We start from the raw sequence: 17,006 nt of genomic DNA, 5'->3' as shown, positions 1-17,006 counted from the left end.
ATTGGGGGAAATCTAACAACCGTCCCACGCCCACCATTTCCCCAAAAACATCCAATAAAAATTTTGAGATAGCCATTTTGTTCAACGTAGTTAAAAAGTCCGAAAATTATGTCTTTGGGGATGACACTACCCCCACAGCCCTCAGCGCAAGAATTGTAAATTATGCCCTGGGGGGCATATAAGGTTTTATAGAAAACTTCATCGTAGAAACTTCAAAAAGTGGTCATTCGATTGGAAATTGAAAGCGCAAGTGCCCTATTTAATAGTCAAAAGTGATTGGAGGGCAACTAACGCCCCTCTCAAGCCTACCATTTCCCCAAACACATCCAATCAAAATTGTTAGATAGATATTTTCTTCAACGTAGTTGAAAGTTCTAGAAATTAGGTCTTTGCCAGCGTTATCGTAGAAACATCAAAAAGGACTCATTCAATTGGGAATTGAGAGCGCTAGTGCCCTTATTAATCAAAAGCGATCGGACGTGATCGGACCCCCCCTCCCACGCCCATCATTTCCCCAAACATTTACGATAAACATTTTGATATGCCTTCTTTGTTTAACGCGGTTGAGAGGTTTTGAAATTATCGCTTTGTGGAAGAAAACCCTCCCCCCATAGTCCTCAGGACAAAGATCATAAGTAATCACTTTCGAGTATATAACGTTTTTATAAAAATGTTAGCCGTAGAAGCTTCAAAAAGGGTTCATTCGACGGGAAATTGAGAGGAGTAGTGCCTTTTTTATTAGTCAAAAGTGATCAGAGGGCAAGTGTCTCCCTCCACGCCTATCATTTCCCCAATCACTTCCAATCAAAATTTGATAGAGCCATTTTGTTAAGCCTATCAGAAAGGTCTGGAAATTATGTCTTTGAGGCTAACAAATCCCCCCAGCCCTCAGGGCAAGGGTTGTAAGTTGTGTCCTTGGGACGCATTGGGTTTTTATAGAAAGTTTGGTTATATAAACTTCAAAGGGGACTCATTGAATTGGTAATCAGACGATCTAGTGCTCTTTTTAGGTGTCAAAGTGATCAGAGGGCAGCTACCCTCTCACCCCTACACACACGTCATATTGCCCCGAAATGCGTCTAATAGAAATTTTTACATAGCCATTCTATTCAAAATAGTCTAAACATCATATAACAAGATTTTGGGGTTGAAACACCCCAGAGATTACGGGCAAGGGTTGTAAGTTATGCCCAGGGGGTATTAAAGGTTTTTATGGAAGGGATAGTTGTATAACTTCGGAAGAGGTTCATTCTTTCTCCCTAAAAAAGACTATGTCAATATAAAACGAACAGAAATTAATCAGACAAAATTGTTGCAAGCTACAGGCTTTTTTCAAAAAAAAGTGAAGAACTTCGTTTAACCAAGACCGAACAAAAATAGAATCAAATAATTGTCCATGTGTGGCAATACCATATGATCGTAATAATAAATAGAGAAAATTTAAAACAAATAGAAATTAAAATAAGCCAAACTCAAAACGAGCAGAGATTAATCTGAATAGGGTTCTAAATCCAATGCTTTCTAAAAGCCAGAATACAATTTGTACTTTACTGAAAAAAATTCTTTTAAATGTTTTCACTTATAACTTTAAGAAAACAAAAATTAATTAAAATTTTAAGTAATAAATATCAGCATATGTATATTAAACTGACAATGCATATTTTTTGTTCAGTAAATTCAGTTGAAATTTTTCAGTAAAGTACAAATTATATTATAATTTGTGCATAATGGCTATGTCTAGCCAAAACTTCTACTTCAATACTTCACAAACACGAAGTACCGAAAACCCTTTTTAGTTCGTATTTATTTCGGAAGATAGTGTCGTTTATGTTGTTTTTGTCGCAGTTTATTTTTATTGCATGGTTTTAATACGCAGTGAAGTTTTTAAGTTACCTTTTCGGCATTTACGGAAACTTGAATATGAATAAAATAGTGAAAAGGAGTAGTATTTGAGTGCGAGCTATTATCCTTTGCTATGAGTCTCGGAGCTTACGGTTAAACACGTAACATCTGAATTTCAGGTGTAAGGTGAGGCGGAAAACGTCTGGTGCTGCTACTAGTAAGTCCCCTCTCCTAGGGCTTGAAAGCGCATAATATTTTCATCAAACAAGTTTTTTGAATGGTGCCATGGAGTAATTGTTCTGAAGTTTTGACCCCTCCCCAAGAGCAAAACTGTAGTTTTATTCCTCCGTAATTACTTATAATTTGATTTGCTACTGTTTCCATCGTTTTGAGGACCCCCCCCCGAAATAAATCACCCAATCAACACAAGTTGCCTATGCTCTTAATAACATGGGTTTAAGAAACCTACATTTTTCTGCCCATAAAGTATTGGCAGGCTCGTTACTTTTAGGATTTACTTTCAACTGAGGATTTACTTTCAAATGAGGGGGCAAATCAGTACAAACAACAGCAAAAGGGCAATTTGAACGAAATTTAAGAAAAATAAAAACAATAAGAACGATGATAATAAAATAGTAATGATAGAATGTTGATAATTATTGTAACAATAATAATATATTCATAATCAAACAGTTCGTGGTAACGAACTGTAAGTAAGGAGCGGCCCGGCTCAATAGTAACTGAAACTATAAAAAACGAAATTGGATACCAATAGATACGTCAAAAGAATTGTATTTTTATGCTGATTTTAAATATATAAGTTTCGTCAAGTTTAGTCCTACCCATCAAAAGTTACGACCCTGGGGAAATTTGCTTTATTTTCGAAAAAGGGGGGAAAGACCCCCTAAAACACCCCCTTACGTGGGAGGATTTTTCCACGGAGGAATTTTTCACGGGGAAAGAGAATTTCCATGAAGGGGGTGTTGGATTTCCCAGTCTTATTTAAAGGACAATCAGAAATTAAATACAAAAACAAGTTTTTTTCAACTGAAAGTAAGGAGTAAGATTAAAATTAACAGAAATTATTACATATATGAGGGGGTTCGTTCCCTCGTCAATATCTCGCTCTTTACTCTTAAAGTATTTTTAGTAATTTCAAAAGAGATGTTTATTCTAATTAAACAGCCTTTGTGATTCAGGGGTCATTCTTAAAGAATTGGTACGAAATTCGAGCTTTAGCGTAAATAGCGAGGTATGGAGGAGGGGGCAAACCCCTCATATTACATATATAAGGAAGTTTGCCCCCTTGTCAACACCTCGCTCTTTACGCTAAAGTTCGAATTTTGTTAAATAATGGCCGATATAAGCAATAAATTGTTTGTGTTACTTCCCAGCCAATGCCTAAAGCAGCTTCATAACTATGATTTTTATGTTATAATAAACCAAAGATATTGTATGTCTTCGGCTTGTGGTTGTTATTAAATAAAAAAACAAGTTTTTTCTGACTAAAAGTAAGGAATAACATTAAAACTTAAAACGAACATAAATTATTACGCATATCTTTTAAAGATATTTTCTTTCATTCATTTCAGTCATTTGAGAATTGCTCAACTTGTGACTTTCTTTTTCATAAAAAACAGTTTTGACCTCTTTGGCCGTTTTGTTACTATACCTTACAAAATTAGTTCCGAAAATATCGCTAATTTAAGTTACGTGGGAGAATCTTTCCATGGAGAAATTCCTCGTGGGCGAAGGGAATTTTCCATGGAGGGGGAGCTGGATTTCTTGAAATTATTTAAAAAACGATCATCACTTGAATAAAAACAAGTTTATTCAACTGAAAGTAAGAACCCACATTAAAACTTAAAACGAACAGAAAATATGACGTATGTGAGATGGATTGCCTCTCCTTAACAGCTTACTCATATGCTAGTTGTTCTTTTGTAACTTTTAAAGAAGATTACTATTCTATTCAGACAGCCTTTATGATTCATGAGTTATTATTAAACAACTGGAACAAAAATCAAACTTAGGTTATTATAAGGTTATTATAAGTTAAACAAATTAATATACAAATTTTGTTTTAATTATTCATGTACGATGACCCAAATTCAAAACCTGCATGAATTCAAAAACGTCCAGAAATTAAATACAAATTTTTGTTTTTAACTGAAAGTAAGGAGCGACATTAAAACTTAAAACGAACAGAAATTACTCCGTATATGAAAGGGGCTGTCCCCTCCTCAACATCCCGCTCTTTACGCTAAAGTTCTTTATTGTTTTAAAAAGTAGAATTGTGGCAGAGTCAAACTTTAGCGTAAAGAGTGGGGTGTTGAGGAGGGGACAGCCCTTTTTCATATATGGAATAATTTCTGTTCGTTTTAAGTTTTAATGTCGCTCCTTACTTTCAGTTAAAAAAAACTTGTTTTTTTTATTTAATTAGCTATGTAAAACGGGTATGTGGAATAACACACACACAAAAAAAGAAGAAAGAATACGGAAAAATTGCGAGAATCTCGGGGTAGCCCAAGATTCCACCCCTTATGCACAAACAAGTAAATTAAAATATCGTCAATAGAAACCGTTCTCGACTACAAAAGAATTTGATAAAAACCAAATATAATCTAAGAAGAATAAAACAAGATTGTTGGTAATCACAGAGTAATTGACAAAAACAAACATTCGTAAACACATTATTCAAAAGACAGCCTCCCTTTAACTTCATTCTTTTGTTTTGATTTCAAAGCATCCTTCCATCTGAAATCAAATATACCGTAGTTACGTATGGCAACGTCAAAGCGGGGCTCGGGTATTGCTACCCATATACCAAGTCCTTGTGTAACCGGTGTTGGTTGCATGGTAATAACGATAGTGAAATGGTATCTACCTCCACCTTGGTCAGTCCCTTTCGGATTTTAGAGATGTGCTTGTCCACGTCAATCGACGCGTATTCCCAGTGAAAAAGTGTAATCAAAATAGGATATTTTTGTGAAAATATTGTTGGTTACCCATTTTTACACTGCCGCGTTTTGTACAAATGTGATTTTCGTCTAAGCTTGTGTTATAAAAAAAAACGGAATTGTTAGCTAGGATATACACCTTGCTTTTTGAATTTGGATTAGCAGTTAAACATTTTAATAAAGGTAACTCTTTTTTAATGGTAAAATTCTAGTTTAGCTACTTCTTGCTATCTTGGAAAGGGGCTAGGTTAGGAAAATGAAACTTCCAGGGATGGATCTGTAGACTAAAGTATGTCCTGGGAAGTTATTTGAAGTACCTACCTCCGCTCGTCCCTCCAGAGGGCACTGACCTTTGATGAACTTTAAAAATCTGGTAAATTTTTTGTTATTCATATTATTGACTTACGAATAAAGTAAACGTATCACTGGATGCCTTTTTTTACGCTCTTTCCAAAAATAACAATCATTGTCGGAAATGAATTTTACCCCCATCCCTATATATACCAATTCAGGGTATATATTTGCAGATTAGGGGGGGGGGTACATTTTATTTCTGATGTAAATGTGAGATAAGTTTAAACTTTCCCCCACTCCCCTAATGTCCAAATATATACTCTGAATTGGTATATATAGGGGTCGGGGTAAAATTCATTTCCGACAAAAATGATTATTATATTTGGAAAGAGCATAAAAAAAGGCATGATAGATAATTTCTTTTGGAAAGAGAATAATAATATAATATGAATAACAAAAAATTTACCAAAAATCTTTGTGTTGTAGAAGTGAAACCTTGCAAAATAGATCTTCTGCTTAAATGAAGTACAAGGGAAAATTTTCAGCTTCACAACTTTGCTCAATCCCAATGTATGAGGTTTTGAAGATCTGCAAATAGCCTATTTCATAAATTTAGAAAACCTTTTGACATGGCTTAAAACTACTCTAGACCTGTTAAGTAGGCTAGACAAGTTTCTAAGAATTAGAAATCAGAAGAGGGTTAACATAGACTAGTAGCTTGGCAATTCCCAGAGTATGTTTTTAGCACTGGTATCATTACTGAAAGTTTCATTTTCCTAACCTAACCCGTTTCCAAGAAAGCACAATGTAGGCTAGCTAAACTAGAATTTTACCTGAAAATATTCCTATCTTAGTAAACCTGTATTGGAAGACAGAAATTGGATAAAAAAAAATAAATGTACCATTTCGTTCTCTATTCAACGCTCTTTCTAAGTATATATAGGCTATTTGGTATTGTGAACAAACTGTTCATGAGAAATAAGCAAAAAAAAATAAAAAAAAAAAAATAGAGAAATGGATCGCGAAGCATGATTTGTCATTGCGTTTACAATATTTGAACCATGGGCGCCCATATGGGGGGCAGGGGGGCTCTTGCCCCCCCCCCCTTGCTGAGTGATGCTGCCTTATTTTTATATTTTTGTTCTGAGATTTCCATTATATAGCATTAAAAGTAGCAATTAGACGAAGTTTGCCCCCCCCCCTGGAATTCAGCTTATGGGCGCCCATGATTTAAACTATTGTTTTTTGGGGTTTAGGGGGGAAAAGGCACCTAGATTAGGTTGCGTATTTAATATATGCTATGCTCTACCCCCCCCCCCCTTCTAATGTGCAATTATATAGCCCAAGTTTTTTTCTAAACTATTATATTTTTATCATAGTTTGTTTTATTTCATTAGCATTAACCAAACTTAACTTCTCGCATGGGTACCAGGTAATACACAAGTACCGAGAAATCTTTTATTTCTATCTGATTTCTGTCCTACACCATAAAATCACCCATATCTCTTCATTCCCTGTTTCTAAGGCTTGCACGCTTGAGTGGAAGAAACGTCTAGCCTGTGTTACTGGCTAGCAGCCGTGCTTTTACACTAGATTTTGAAACAGATAGACTAGGGGAAATTAGGTATGAAAACTGGGTTTTGAGTAGGTTTTTAAGCTTTTTTACATGTTTTCAAACTTAACATATTTTTACAAAATCTTTAAAACCTTACAAATCAAATCGGGATTTAGCAAAGATATGTGACTCAAGACAAATGTGTTGTTGATCGAAGTTTTATTTTTATAGTGCAAAGTGTGTTCAATTTTCTAAAAGGTCAATGCCCTTCATAGGAGAATGGGTAGAGGAAGATACTTCAAGACTCTTTCCCAAGGTATAGTTTAGGCTTTGAATACACTCCTGAAAGTTTTATTCATCTACGGTATCTAAATTATTTTCCAAGATAGCGAAAATCCTCAGAATGCCGATAAGCCCCATCTATAAAGCTACCCAAATCAGGACTCTTTTTTAAGTACCCACCACAGCATGGACTTCTTATTAATTTGAAAAACAGGCCTACTCTTTCTAGGTGAATAAAACCCCTTATAATCATAAAATAACATTTACTGCTTAAACATGAATCTGGAAAGGTTCATTGAATCAGGAAAGTATTTTAACCTAATTCTTCCGCTCCTTCCCTACTTTTAGGGTGTTTTACTCCCGAGCCCCCTCCTAAGATAAACAGCATATATGTCTAATGTCTATCCGATAGAAAGTTGGTCCACCAGTCCCCTGTATCTTGATTGGTTGTTTTGTTTTTATCAGTAGCTGCTGGGGCCATACGGATTTGTGGTTTCTCGTTCCTTGAGATAATAAGCTGCTCTTTTACGCTTTTCAACCAAATTGATTACAATAAAAGGAAATAAAAAACTTGATAAAGATTTAGAATGGAAGCTTGGATTTGTCAAGTGTAATTGAAAAATCTTTTGCATAGTCAAACATTTTGATTGCTAAGGTACCTTGAAGTGGTGCAGCAATAGTGACCACTGTGTCAGAGTTGCAACCACATTTATTTTATTTTTTTTATTGCAGTAGCCCGAATTATTCAATTCGGGCCAGTATTAAACACTTTTTAGTTGAGATAATTTTATCTAACTCCTCAATTGGGCCAGTTTGAACCCAAGTTAGAACCCAAGAACAGAGATTTCAAGCCTCTGTGTCTCGAAAAGAATCCCCATGGACACGTGATTATGCTGTTTGTCCTTTTCTTTTCTTTTCTTTTTTTTCACCAGGGGTAATCGCACTGAGCCAGAGGTGATAGTGTCAGTAGAGAAGAAAATTTAGAAGACCTTGGAAGAAAATTTAAAGTTCTAATGGCTCCCAAAGTAACAAAGAAGTATTTTGTCCTGTAGAACAACAATTTTGGCCCAAATGGGAGGAAAATACTACCTAGCAAAGATTTTACGATGCCAATCCCTTATAACTATCTAACGTTGAACTCTAGAGTTGTTTAGAATCGATATTGATATAATCCCCAATTTTAGAGACCATACTTCCGCGCGGTGACACACTTGTTCCTGAACATGGGGAGAACTATTTTTACCAAAAGTGTAATATGCTTGCGGGAGGCGGGGTTGACAGCTCCTTTGTTATTGTGGAAACGATAGTTTCTAACCGAAAATGGTAATTTTAAGAATTGAAGCTATTTAATTTAAAAGGTGAATTTTTGCGTAACAGCCAGAGGGAGGAAGGGGTGTCAGCTCAACTGATAATTGGGATAACTCTAATCGTAGGCAGTACAATCGCGCACGAGAGCGAAGTTGCTCCCATATGTTTTATTTCTCCAGGCCACTTTGCATGGAAGAGGTGGTCCTGGCATCTCCAGAGGCTTCTTTCTGTTTTGACAGCCTAACTGCCAAATGAGCAGGAATCGCATTAAAAACTTGCTCCAAGCATTACTGCTTGAATGAATTATTTTATATGTCAGTCCTTGCTGAACTTGCTTAAAGTAACTTTGGTACTCTTGTATTATTTTTTTATTATTTTATTTTTCTGTTTTTTTTATTATCATAGGTTGAATTCTATCCTTATTTTATGTTTTTTCATTTAGCTATTAGATATATTGCTCATTGTCTTCAAAATTTCCTCATTGCTTTATCCTCTTTAGTATATGTATATTCAAAGTTGTAACAGAATGGGGGTCAAGATGCCTTCTGTCCTATAAAATTAAAAAAATATATACAGATTTTCAGTCCATTTGGATAATATTCGTCGTCCTTATCCAGCCAAAACAGTATAGTAAAATTACTAGAATTCGTGGCAAAATTTTGTTCAAAATTTAAATAGCTAGCCAAAATTTTAATTCTTGTGCAGAAAAAACGTAAAAACTTTACAAATACTACTTTTATTAACCAATAAAAACAACACTGGGTACTGTTGTATTATCTGTAACACGCGCGATAATAGTACATTGAACATGCTAAAGAAACTAGTCAAACAGGTTTCTTTCAACGGACAATTCCTATGCTGAAGATTGCAAACAGTGATTTATCAATGCGTCTACAATATTTAAACTTTTGTTTTTTGGGGTTTAGGGGCAAAAAAGGTACAGCCTAGGTTAGGTTACAAATTTAATATATGCTATGCTTTACCCCCTGTATTTTTGTTTCATATATTTAATTAGCATGATTTTAAAACGAACAGAAATAAAAAAGTTTTTCAAGGAAAACTAAATACCGATTTTAAAGCTTAAAAGGGACGACAATTATCCTACAAATTAGGAGGCTACCCCTCCTTTCCTTCTGCCTTCCGATCTTTTGGCAAGCCCAACTTTTAAATCTCAATGAAGGTATGGTTGTTTCATCTTCAATAATGGTTGTTCTATCATAATACCAGTGTTATTGAATTCTTTCACAATGCTTCAAGAATGATAGGGATCATTTAGTTGCATTTGCTTCTAACAATAGAATCTTCAGTTCAAACGTTTTGAATGATGGTTAGTGATTAAAACGCTTAGAATTTCGTATCTGGTTATCAATCAATCAATCAATTTACTCAATCAATAAACTCAACAAAATACACTTCAATATAAACTCCCCCGTAAGGCTCTATGGCCAGGAAAAAAACGGGGGAGAAACAAAAATGAAACAAATACATGAAAAACAAAAACATTTTCAACATCATACATTCACACATTTAAGAGACTCAACACAAGAGAAAAAAAATCAAAAACTAAACAGGGGACTTCCTAGAAATCAATTTATTCCGCGTGGACTACCCTATGATCAATCAATCAATCAATTTATTCAACCAATAAATTTACGACAAAAACACTTCAATATAGAACCCCCCTAAGGTTCTATGGCCAGGAAAAAAATAGGGGAAAAACAGAAAAGGCCTAAACACTATAAAAAAAAGTAATTTCAACATAATGTATTTCAACATTTAAAAGACTTAACACACACACACACACAAAACAAAACAAAGAAGAGAAAACAAAAACAATACTTAAAAGACCCAAACAAAAAGCGATTTTTAAGGGACCCCCCTCCTCCCAAAAAAAAGAAGATGTAGGACAATCCAATAAATTAAACCAAATTCCAAATATATATTTGAAACCAAGCCACAAAAAATATTAGACAAACTCAGTACCCTTCACAACAAACGTTTCCAACCCAGGCTAGGATCACCCCCCTCCCCCCCCAAAAAAAAAATTAAAAAAAATTAATTTAAACATGAAAAATCAAGACATTAAATTTTTTTTTAATTCTTTTGAAACTACCAAACGAGTGACATTCTTGAGCTGACTCGAGGTAGGCTATTCCAAACGATATGACAAGCAGTTAATGGATTAAAGTCAGACCTCACCAATGGAGTAAATAAAATATTAATATTCCTTGAATTGCGAAGATTTCACTGAATAGAATATTTATTAACTCAAATATAATCCCTAGAAACGACACCATACTTTTTCAAAGCTATTGTATGAGGGAAGAACTGACTTAAAGAAAGGTGATATTTTATTCTGCTCAGTGTATTTATTGGTAATGGAAACTTGAGTGGCTCACCCGAGGCCAGCGAAGCTGTACACGCTCTTCTTCCGCCGTGATTCATTCAAAGCTACTCTTCAAACCCTAACTTGAAGCTCCTATGTCTAGTAAATCCGTCCTTTGGAACTCCAGTCGGTTCAGGTTCATTAATTTTTCAATCATACATACATAAAATACTAACTATATAAATATCTGGCAGTTTGGTAATCTTGTTTTCCAAAGATAAAACAAATAAAGAAATAAATAACGAAATAAATGAATAACCGATAAAAGAAAGACACGACAAAGAAGAAAGAAAAAAAGACATAATATTAATTACTCTCCACGCCACAGCAGACATCTACCTGAAGATATACAAAAAGGATTTTTTTTTTCATTTTTAACTTATTTTTTGAAATTTCAAACGACAAATCAAAATCAAAAGCGGACTCATATCGGTTCCATGCTGCAGCCACACTTTTTCTTAGAGAAAAACGGAACCTCTCTGAAATTATCAATGGCTGGTAATAATATGTTTTTCCTTTGACCCCAGAAAGATGGCCAGAAAGTACCTTTGGCAATCTGTCATCTTTCCTCCGTAAAGCGTTGCCTAGCCACCTTAACCTTTTTTTGAATATTAATTTTAAAAAATTTCCACAAAATAGGCTTTTCGAAGAAAAGTAAAGAACTCCATTAAACAAAAAATCAGCAAAAATAAAATCAAATAATCTACCAAGCGTGAAACTACCACAAATCAGCATCGATAAATAAATGAAACCCAAAATGAACAGAAATTACAATAAATAACCAGGTCAAACTAAAAACGAGCAGAAATTACTATGAGTAGGGCTCAAAACCCCTGTGTCATTCCAAGGCCAGAACATAATTTGCACTTTACTGAAAAAATATAATTGTTTTTACTTTTATAACTTTAATAAATAAAACAATATTAACATTTTGATTACTAAATATCAGTATATGTATATTAAACTGACAATGCACATTCATTTGTGTTTTTTTCTGTAAAATGCAAGTTATGTTCTGGACTTGGGAAGTCATAGGGGTTTTGAGCCCAACTTATGTTAATTTCTGCTCGTTTTGAGTTTGACTCGGTTATTTATTGTAATTTCTGTTCGTTTTGGGTTTCATTTATTCGTCGATGCTGATTTGCGGTAGTTTCACGCTTGGTAGATTATTTGATTTTATTTTTAATCATTTTTTGTTTAATGGAGTTCTTTACTTTTCTTTGAAAAACTTTGTGGAAACATTTTGTGGCAAAAGTTTTTTTGATTAATTTCTGTTCGTTTTATATTGACATAGTCTTTTCAGGGAAAAAGAAAATAATACTTTAAATCTTTTCGTTTTTTAAGGCTTTATAGTTGGGGCTGCTATTTGTACGCCGGAAAAAAAATTTCAGCAATTTTTAACAACATACACCCTTTTAAAAATCTCAACACAAATAGCAGTGTTTAATTTAGTTTCATACCTCCTCTAGTTGACCTGAAATGGAAAACTTGATACCATTCGCAAAAGATTTGTTTACTTTCTTATAGCTTGGATACACTTATGCTATTTTGAATTAGTTAGATTTTAAGAGCAGAAGCAGCCCCGAAAGTTTGAACATAATACCCTCAGTCGTTCTTGGGATACTGCTGAGATGCCTTATTGGGAATTAGCATTAACACAGTGCATTTTGATTTAATCTTAAGGCAACATTTAGTTTTTAAACATAATGAGCAAATGGGAGGGTGGGCGTGAGAGGGGGTTTAGTTGCCCTCCAATCACTTTCGACTGTAAAAAAGGGCATTAGCCCTTTCTATTTTCACTCAAATGAGCCCTTTTCGAAGTTCCTACGACAACATCTTCGATACGAAGTGCCCTGGTCTAAACAACAACTACAACAAAAAAAAATACATTATACCCAAATCGATCTTTACTATAAAAATGTCAAGCCTTCCGATCACTTTTGACTATTAAAAAGGGCAATAGGCCTTTCAATTTCCAATCGAATGAGCCCTTTTAGAGTTTCTACGACAACGCTTTCTATAAACACCTGATATGCCCCAAGGGTATAAATTACAACCCTTACCCTAAGGGCTCATAGGGTGGTTGTCATCCTCTAAGACCTAATTTTAAGAACTTTCAACTACGTTAAACAAAATGGTTATCTCAAAATTTTGATTGGATGTGTCTGGGGAAATGGTGGGCATGAGAGGGGTGTTAGTTGCCTTCCAATCACTTTCGACTATCAAAAAGGGCACAAGCCACTCCAATTTCCAATCGAATGAGCTCTTTTCGAAGTTTCTACGACAACTCCTTCGATACGAAGTGCCCTGGTATGGAAAAAATATATAATACATTGTGCCAACATCGTTCTTTACTTAGGCAGCGCCATTGCACTGCCTATGATTGTCCTAGAAAGTAGGATTAGTGCTATGTAGAAGAACAATGTTGTTATGATTAATGTAGAAAGTAAGGTTAGTAGTTCGTTCAGAGTGGAGCCAGGAATTAATAAGCTGTAGGCCTACGTATGTACATAAATATGCAAATGCACCTTGCGCAAAATGTTACTCGATCTTAATTTCTAGGTTTGTAATGGGTACATTTCAGGGTGACAAAAGTTAAAACTGACTTTTTCGTTCTAGCTGACGTTTCCTAATAGCTAGAACGACATAAAACTAAGTTTGAATTTACTTTTGTAGTAACTTCTACTAAAGGCAGTTTAGAGGCATTTTTAGTTAAGTAAATCTGCATCGTTATTACTGTCAGCGGTATTATTATTATTATGTATTTCTATTAGATTGAAACATACGGAAAATATTAGTGAAAAAGAGATGGATACAATAGAACTTCTAAGGTTATGCCCTTATAAGCCCTTAGTCACTTCACAACGCTTCCCTGTGAATGTTAACTCTAAGTAGCTTCTGTAGCTAATTAAAAGTTGCTACGGATTACAACGCAGAATGCACTCGGTGAAAGAAAGGTTAAGATGTCCAGGCCAAGTTTTACGTATTCAGGGTGTTAGATTGCCAAAAATTGTGCTCCGTCCGGGGTCAAACGAAAAGTATAGAGTATTTCGGATGGCTTAGGAAGTGGTCATAAGGAGGGATTGAAAGTAAACTGGAAATTTATGAAAGTGAGTAAAGAATAAAGCTTTGAGTAGATTGGTTCAGAGGAGGAGCGCCCGCAGCTCTATTAGGCTCAGATGGTTTAGTACTGAATTGAATTCTTCGTAGTAGTAGATGCAGAAGTTAGCTCAAAGAGTAAGATTATGGTTTCGAATCATTATTCGTTCATCAAGAGTTTGGGTAATGGCTATGGTTTCTACATTCATGGGTACCCTAATTAGGGTAGATAATGGTAACTTGTTTTAATATTAGGGCGAAATACAGCACAATCTGGTAAAAGATTTGAAATGTTTGACTACCGTCAAACCTTCTTTACCCTTTTTTAATACCTTTGAATCTAACCAGGCTTGCTTTCACTCCTAAAGAACTTTTGTGGGCGCTCTTGTGTTGCATAAAGATACATACCACACAAATTAGTACGATACCCTAAAGTTGGTTGCAATGTTAAGACAATCGCAATAACTTTGGAGGCTCAACTACTGAAAACAGGCCGAGATTCCCAAGAGATGGAATTAGTTATATATAAAGATACAAAATAAAAGTGGACAAACTAAAAGTACCAGCTAAATCTAAAATTACTTAATGTGTAGCACTTTGGCAGTTACCCAGTTTAACGCATTGAGACATATCTCTTTTTTCTGCATGATTTCGCTTCAATTCTACAGAGCACTTCTTGCTTGTTTTACAAAGGGAAAGTTCAACAATATGTTATGTGGACTCAAATTTCACTCTCTTTTATTTCATGAAATCTTAATTACAGATAAACCGATAACCCACAGATGAGAAATTGGTGGCGACTTTCATTAATGCTTAAAGCCGATATTTTCAGGCCTATTTATTATCTTTATAATTTCCACTAACTTACCCGTAATTATACAATTATGTATATTAATCGTGTATCAGACTATGTAAATTATGATAATTGGGCTGGTTTCGGGACCTTTTTGGCAGTTTTTTTTAATGGCCCTGAACATCGAAGTCTGATACTACGGAAGACAATGTGGTTTCAGAAACGGGGAAAATTTGTAGCCTATTATAATCACACGTCCAAGAAGAAGAAAATATATTAGAATAGTCCTTCGAAGAAATGATCAGTGGCCTCTGGACAGTGGTAGATCCAGAGGGGGGGGTGTGGGGGCGCCCCTCCCCCTAACATAGACTAAAGTAGTTTAATTTACTTAATTGACGCAAATTTGCGTTAATTAAACTCGCTCCTAACCCAAGTTTATCGGATCAACCTATTTTGCCCTCCCCCCCTAAAGACAATCCTGGCTCAGCCCCTGCCTCTGGAGTTCTTCACATCAAATCCGTAAAATGAAGGGGAATTGCATGTAATGTGAAGGTTTGAAGACAATGGGATACAACAAGCCTTTATTCTTGTTTGAAAATCCTGCTTAACAATAAAAGTAATACCCCTAACCCCCGAAGTGAGAATTAGAGAAACAGGCTCCGTCGTGGTTGAAAGATAAAGTATTAATGCCAGTGTTAAGATGAACTAGGGCTAGGGGGGGGACCGAGAAGTCCTAATCGACTTTGTTGCTGATTGTAACCTGAAATTTTATTCACAACATCAGAAAATTTATTAGAATAGTCCTTGGAAGTAATAATCGGAGGTCTCTGGAGATCTTCACATCACATCCCTAAAATGTTGAGGAATTGCATGCAATGTGGAGTTTTGAGCACAGTGGGATACACCAGGTCTTCATTCTTGTTTGAAAACCCTGCTTCTCAATAAAAGTAATATGTCCGATCACCGAAGTGGGAATTAGGCTCCGTGGTGGCTGAAAGAAAAACTATTAATTGGCTGAAAGATAAACTAGGGGAGGGGGGACTGAGAAGCTCTAATAGACTTTGTTGTAGATTGTAAACTGAAAATATTATGCACAATATCGTAACTAGATGCATATATTAATGAGGTACCCTCCTTCAACTGTTTAGATTTTTATGATCTTCCCTACAACTATATAATTTGTTTTGATTTTTTCAATCCCTCTCCATGAAGTAAATTCTTGCGACAGGGAACCTTTAATAAGAACATTGCTGTGGTAATCATTGTACCGGTGCACCAACGGTCTCAGATTTCCAGCCAAGGTTATTTTATAGCAAACTATATTTAAAATAAACATAATTTAAAATTTAAGTTTTAGATATTTTGTCACGTAGAATCTTATTTACGTCTCATCACTTTGGTGGTGACCATAATCTCAGCTAATGGGTCGTTAAGAAGAATAGGATTATTATAAGGTTCTCTTAAAGGATTTTCATTTGTTTTTTTTTTTTTTTTTTTTTTTCTTTCAAGGAATCCTGAGGTTTCTTGGAAAACCTTAAAGGTTTCAGCAGAACCGCTAAATGTAGAAAATCTTACATGATTTCTGGAAAAAATTTCAAGTTGAAAATCCTTGAACCCTTTAAGGAAAGCCTAATAGGGAACGTATGCTTCCGACCCCCTCTTCCCAACTTTACAAATGCCTCAAGGATTAAGTAGATTAAATACAAACTTTTTATCTCAATAATTCTCCAAGAGAACCTTCGCCTGGGGACAAGTGTACCCCCTTGTACCCCTGGGTACACTATTACCCTTCCTTCATGTTCAGGCAATGTTGTAGCAGCTTCTAAATGATAGCCTGGAACCAGTGTTCCGGTTCTTCTTCTGGGCTCATGTCCCTTTGATTCTTATAGTATGATCTTGCTCACCTTTTAGAATGGGTTACACAAATTTTTGCTAAAATACTACTCTACATATATTACGAATAAGACAATGTTTCAGGGATCTTTTCTTTATGTTAGCCCCAGAATTCATTTCCCCTAACCCCAGGGATACGTGCAACTCCAGCCAGAGAGTCTTGACCTGGACTATCGTTTCTTGGTTTTTGTATTGAAACATAACCCTTATTTGGTACTTATGCATTATAGCGACCCAACTTCAGAAGTTTGATCAGATCTGTCTGCGTAAAACCGGCTTCTCTGTGCACTAGGAGACAATTAGCTTAGACCCAGTGTGATAAACTACTATATAGGTATATTTTAATTAGATATTTAATATATAGAGTTAGTATTTTGGTTAGGTATTTAATACAACTCGTTCTGGGTGGCCTGCCTTCCCAAATTCTTTGTTTTAGTTTCCATAATTTCGTTACTAAAGTATTATATTTTCATCATATTTAGGTATTATTTCATTAGGATTTACCTAAGTACTCTTCTTGAGTGGGGTCGCTATAATACGTAAGCCTCTGCTTATTTTCTTCATAGTTATTGCGTTAAAAATTTTTGTAAACTC

General features: G+C 35.1%; 1 protein-coding gene across 5 annotated transcripts in view; it reads left to right on the top strand.

The window, feature by feature from the left end:
- Positions 1-17,006, top strand: part of LOC148945269 (uncharacterized) — a 120,578-nt gene that overhangs the window by 17,096 nt on the left and 86,476 nt on the right. Inside the window, exon 1 of one of the 5 annotated variants that reach the window (XM_089099569.1) lies at positions 4,712-4,985. The exons of the other annotated variants lie outside the window; for them this stretch is intronic. The gene's annotated coding sequence lies outside the window, so the exon portion shown is untranslated. Of the gene's footprint in view, positions 1-4,711; positions 4,986-17,006 lie in introns of those variants that run through there. 5 annotated transcript variants of the gene reach the window in all.

This window comes from Artemia sp. Qi Xiang Cuo, chromosome 13 (genome assembly GCF_049724085.1).
Source record: "Artemia sp. Qi Xiang Cuo chromosome 13, ASM4972408v1, whole genome shotgun sequence".
In the NCBI taxonomy this organism is placed as follows: Eukaryota; Metazoa; Arthropoda; class Branchiopoda; order Anostraca; family Artemiidae; genus Artemia; species Artemia sp. Qi Xiang Cuo.
Note: the sequence above shows the minus strand (reverse complement) of the source record. Positions and strands in the feature narration are given on the sequence as shown.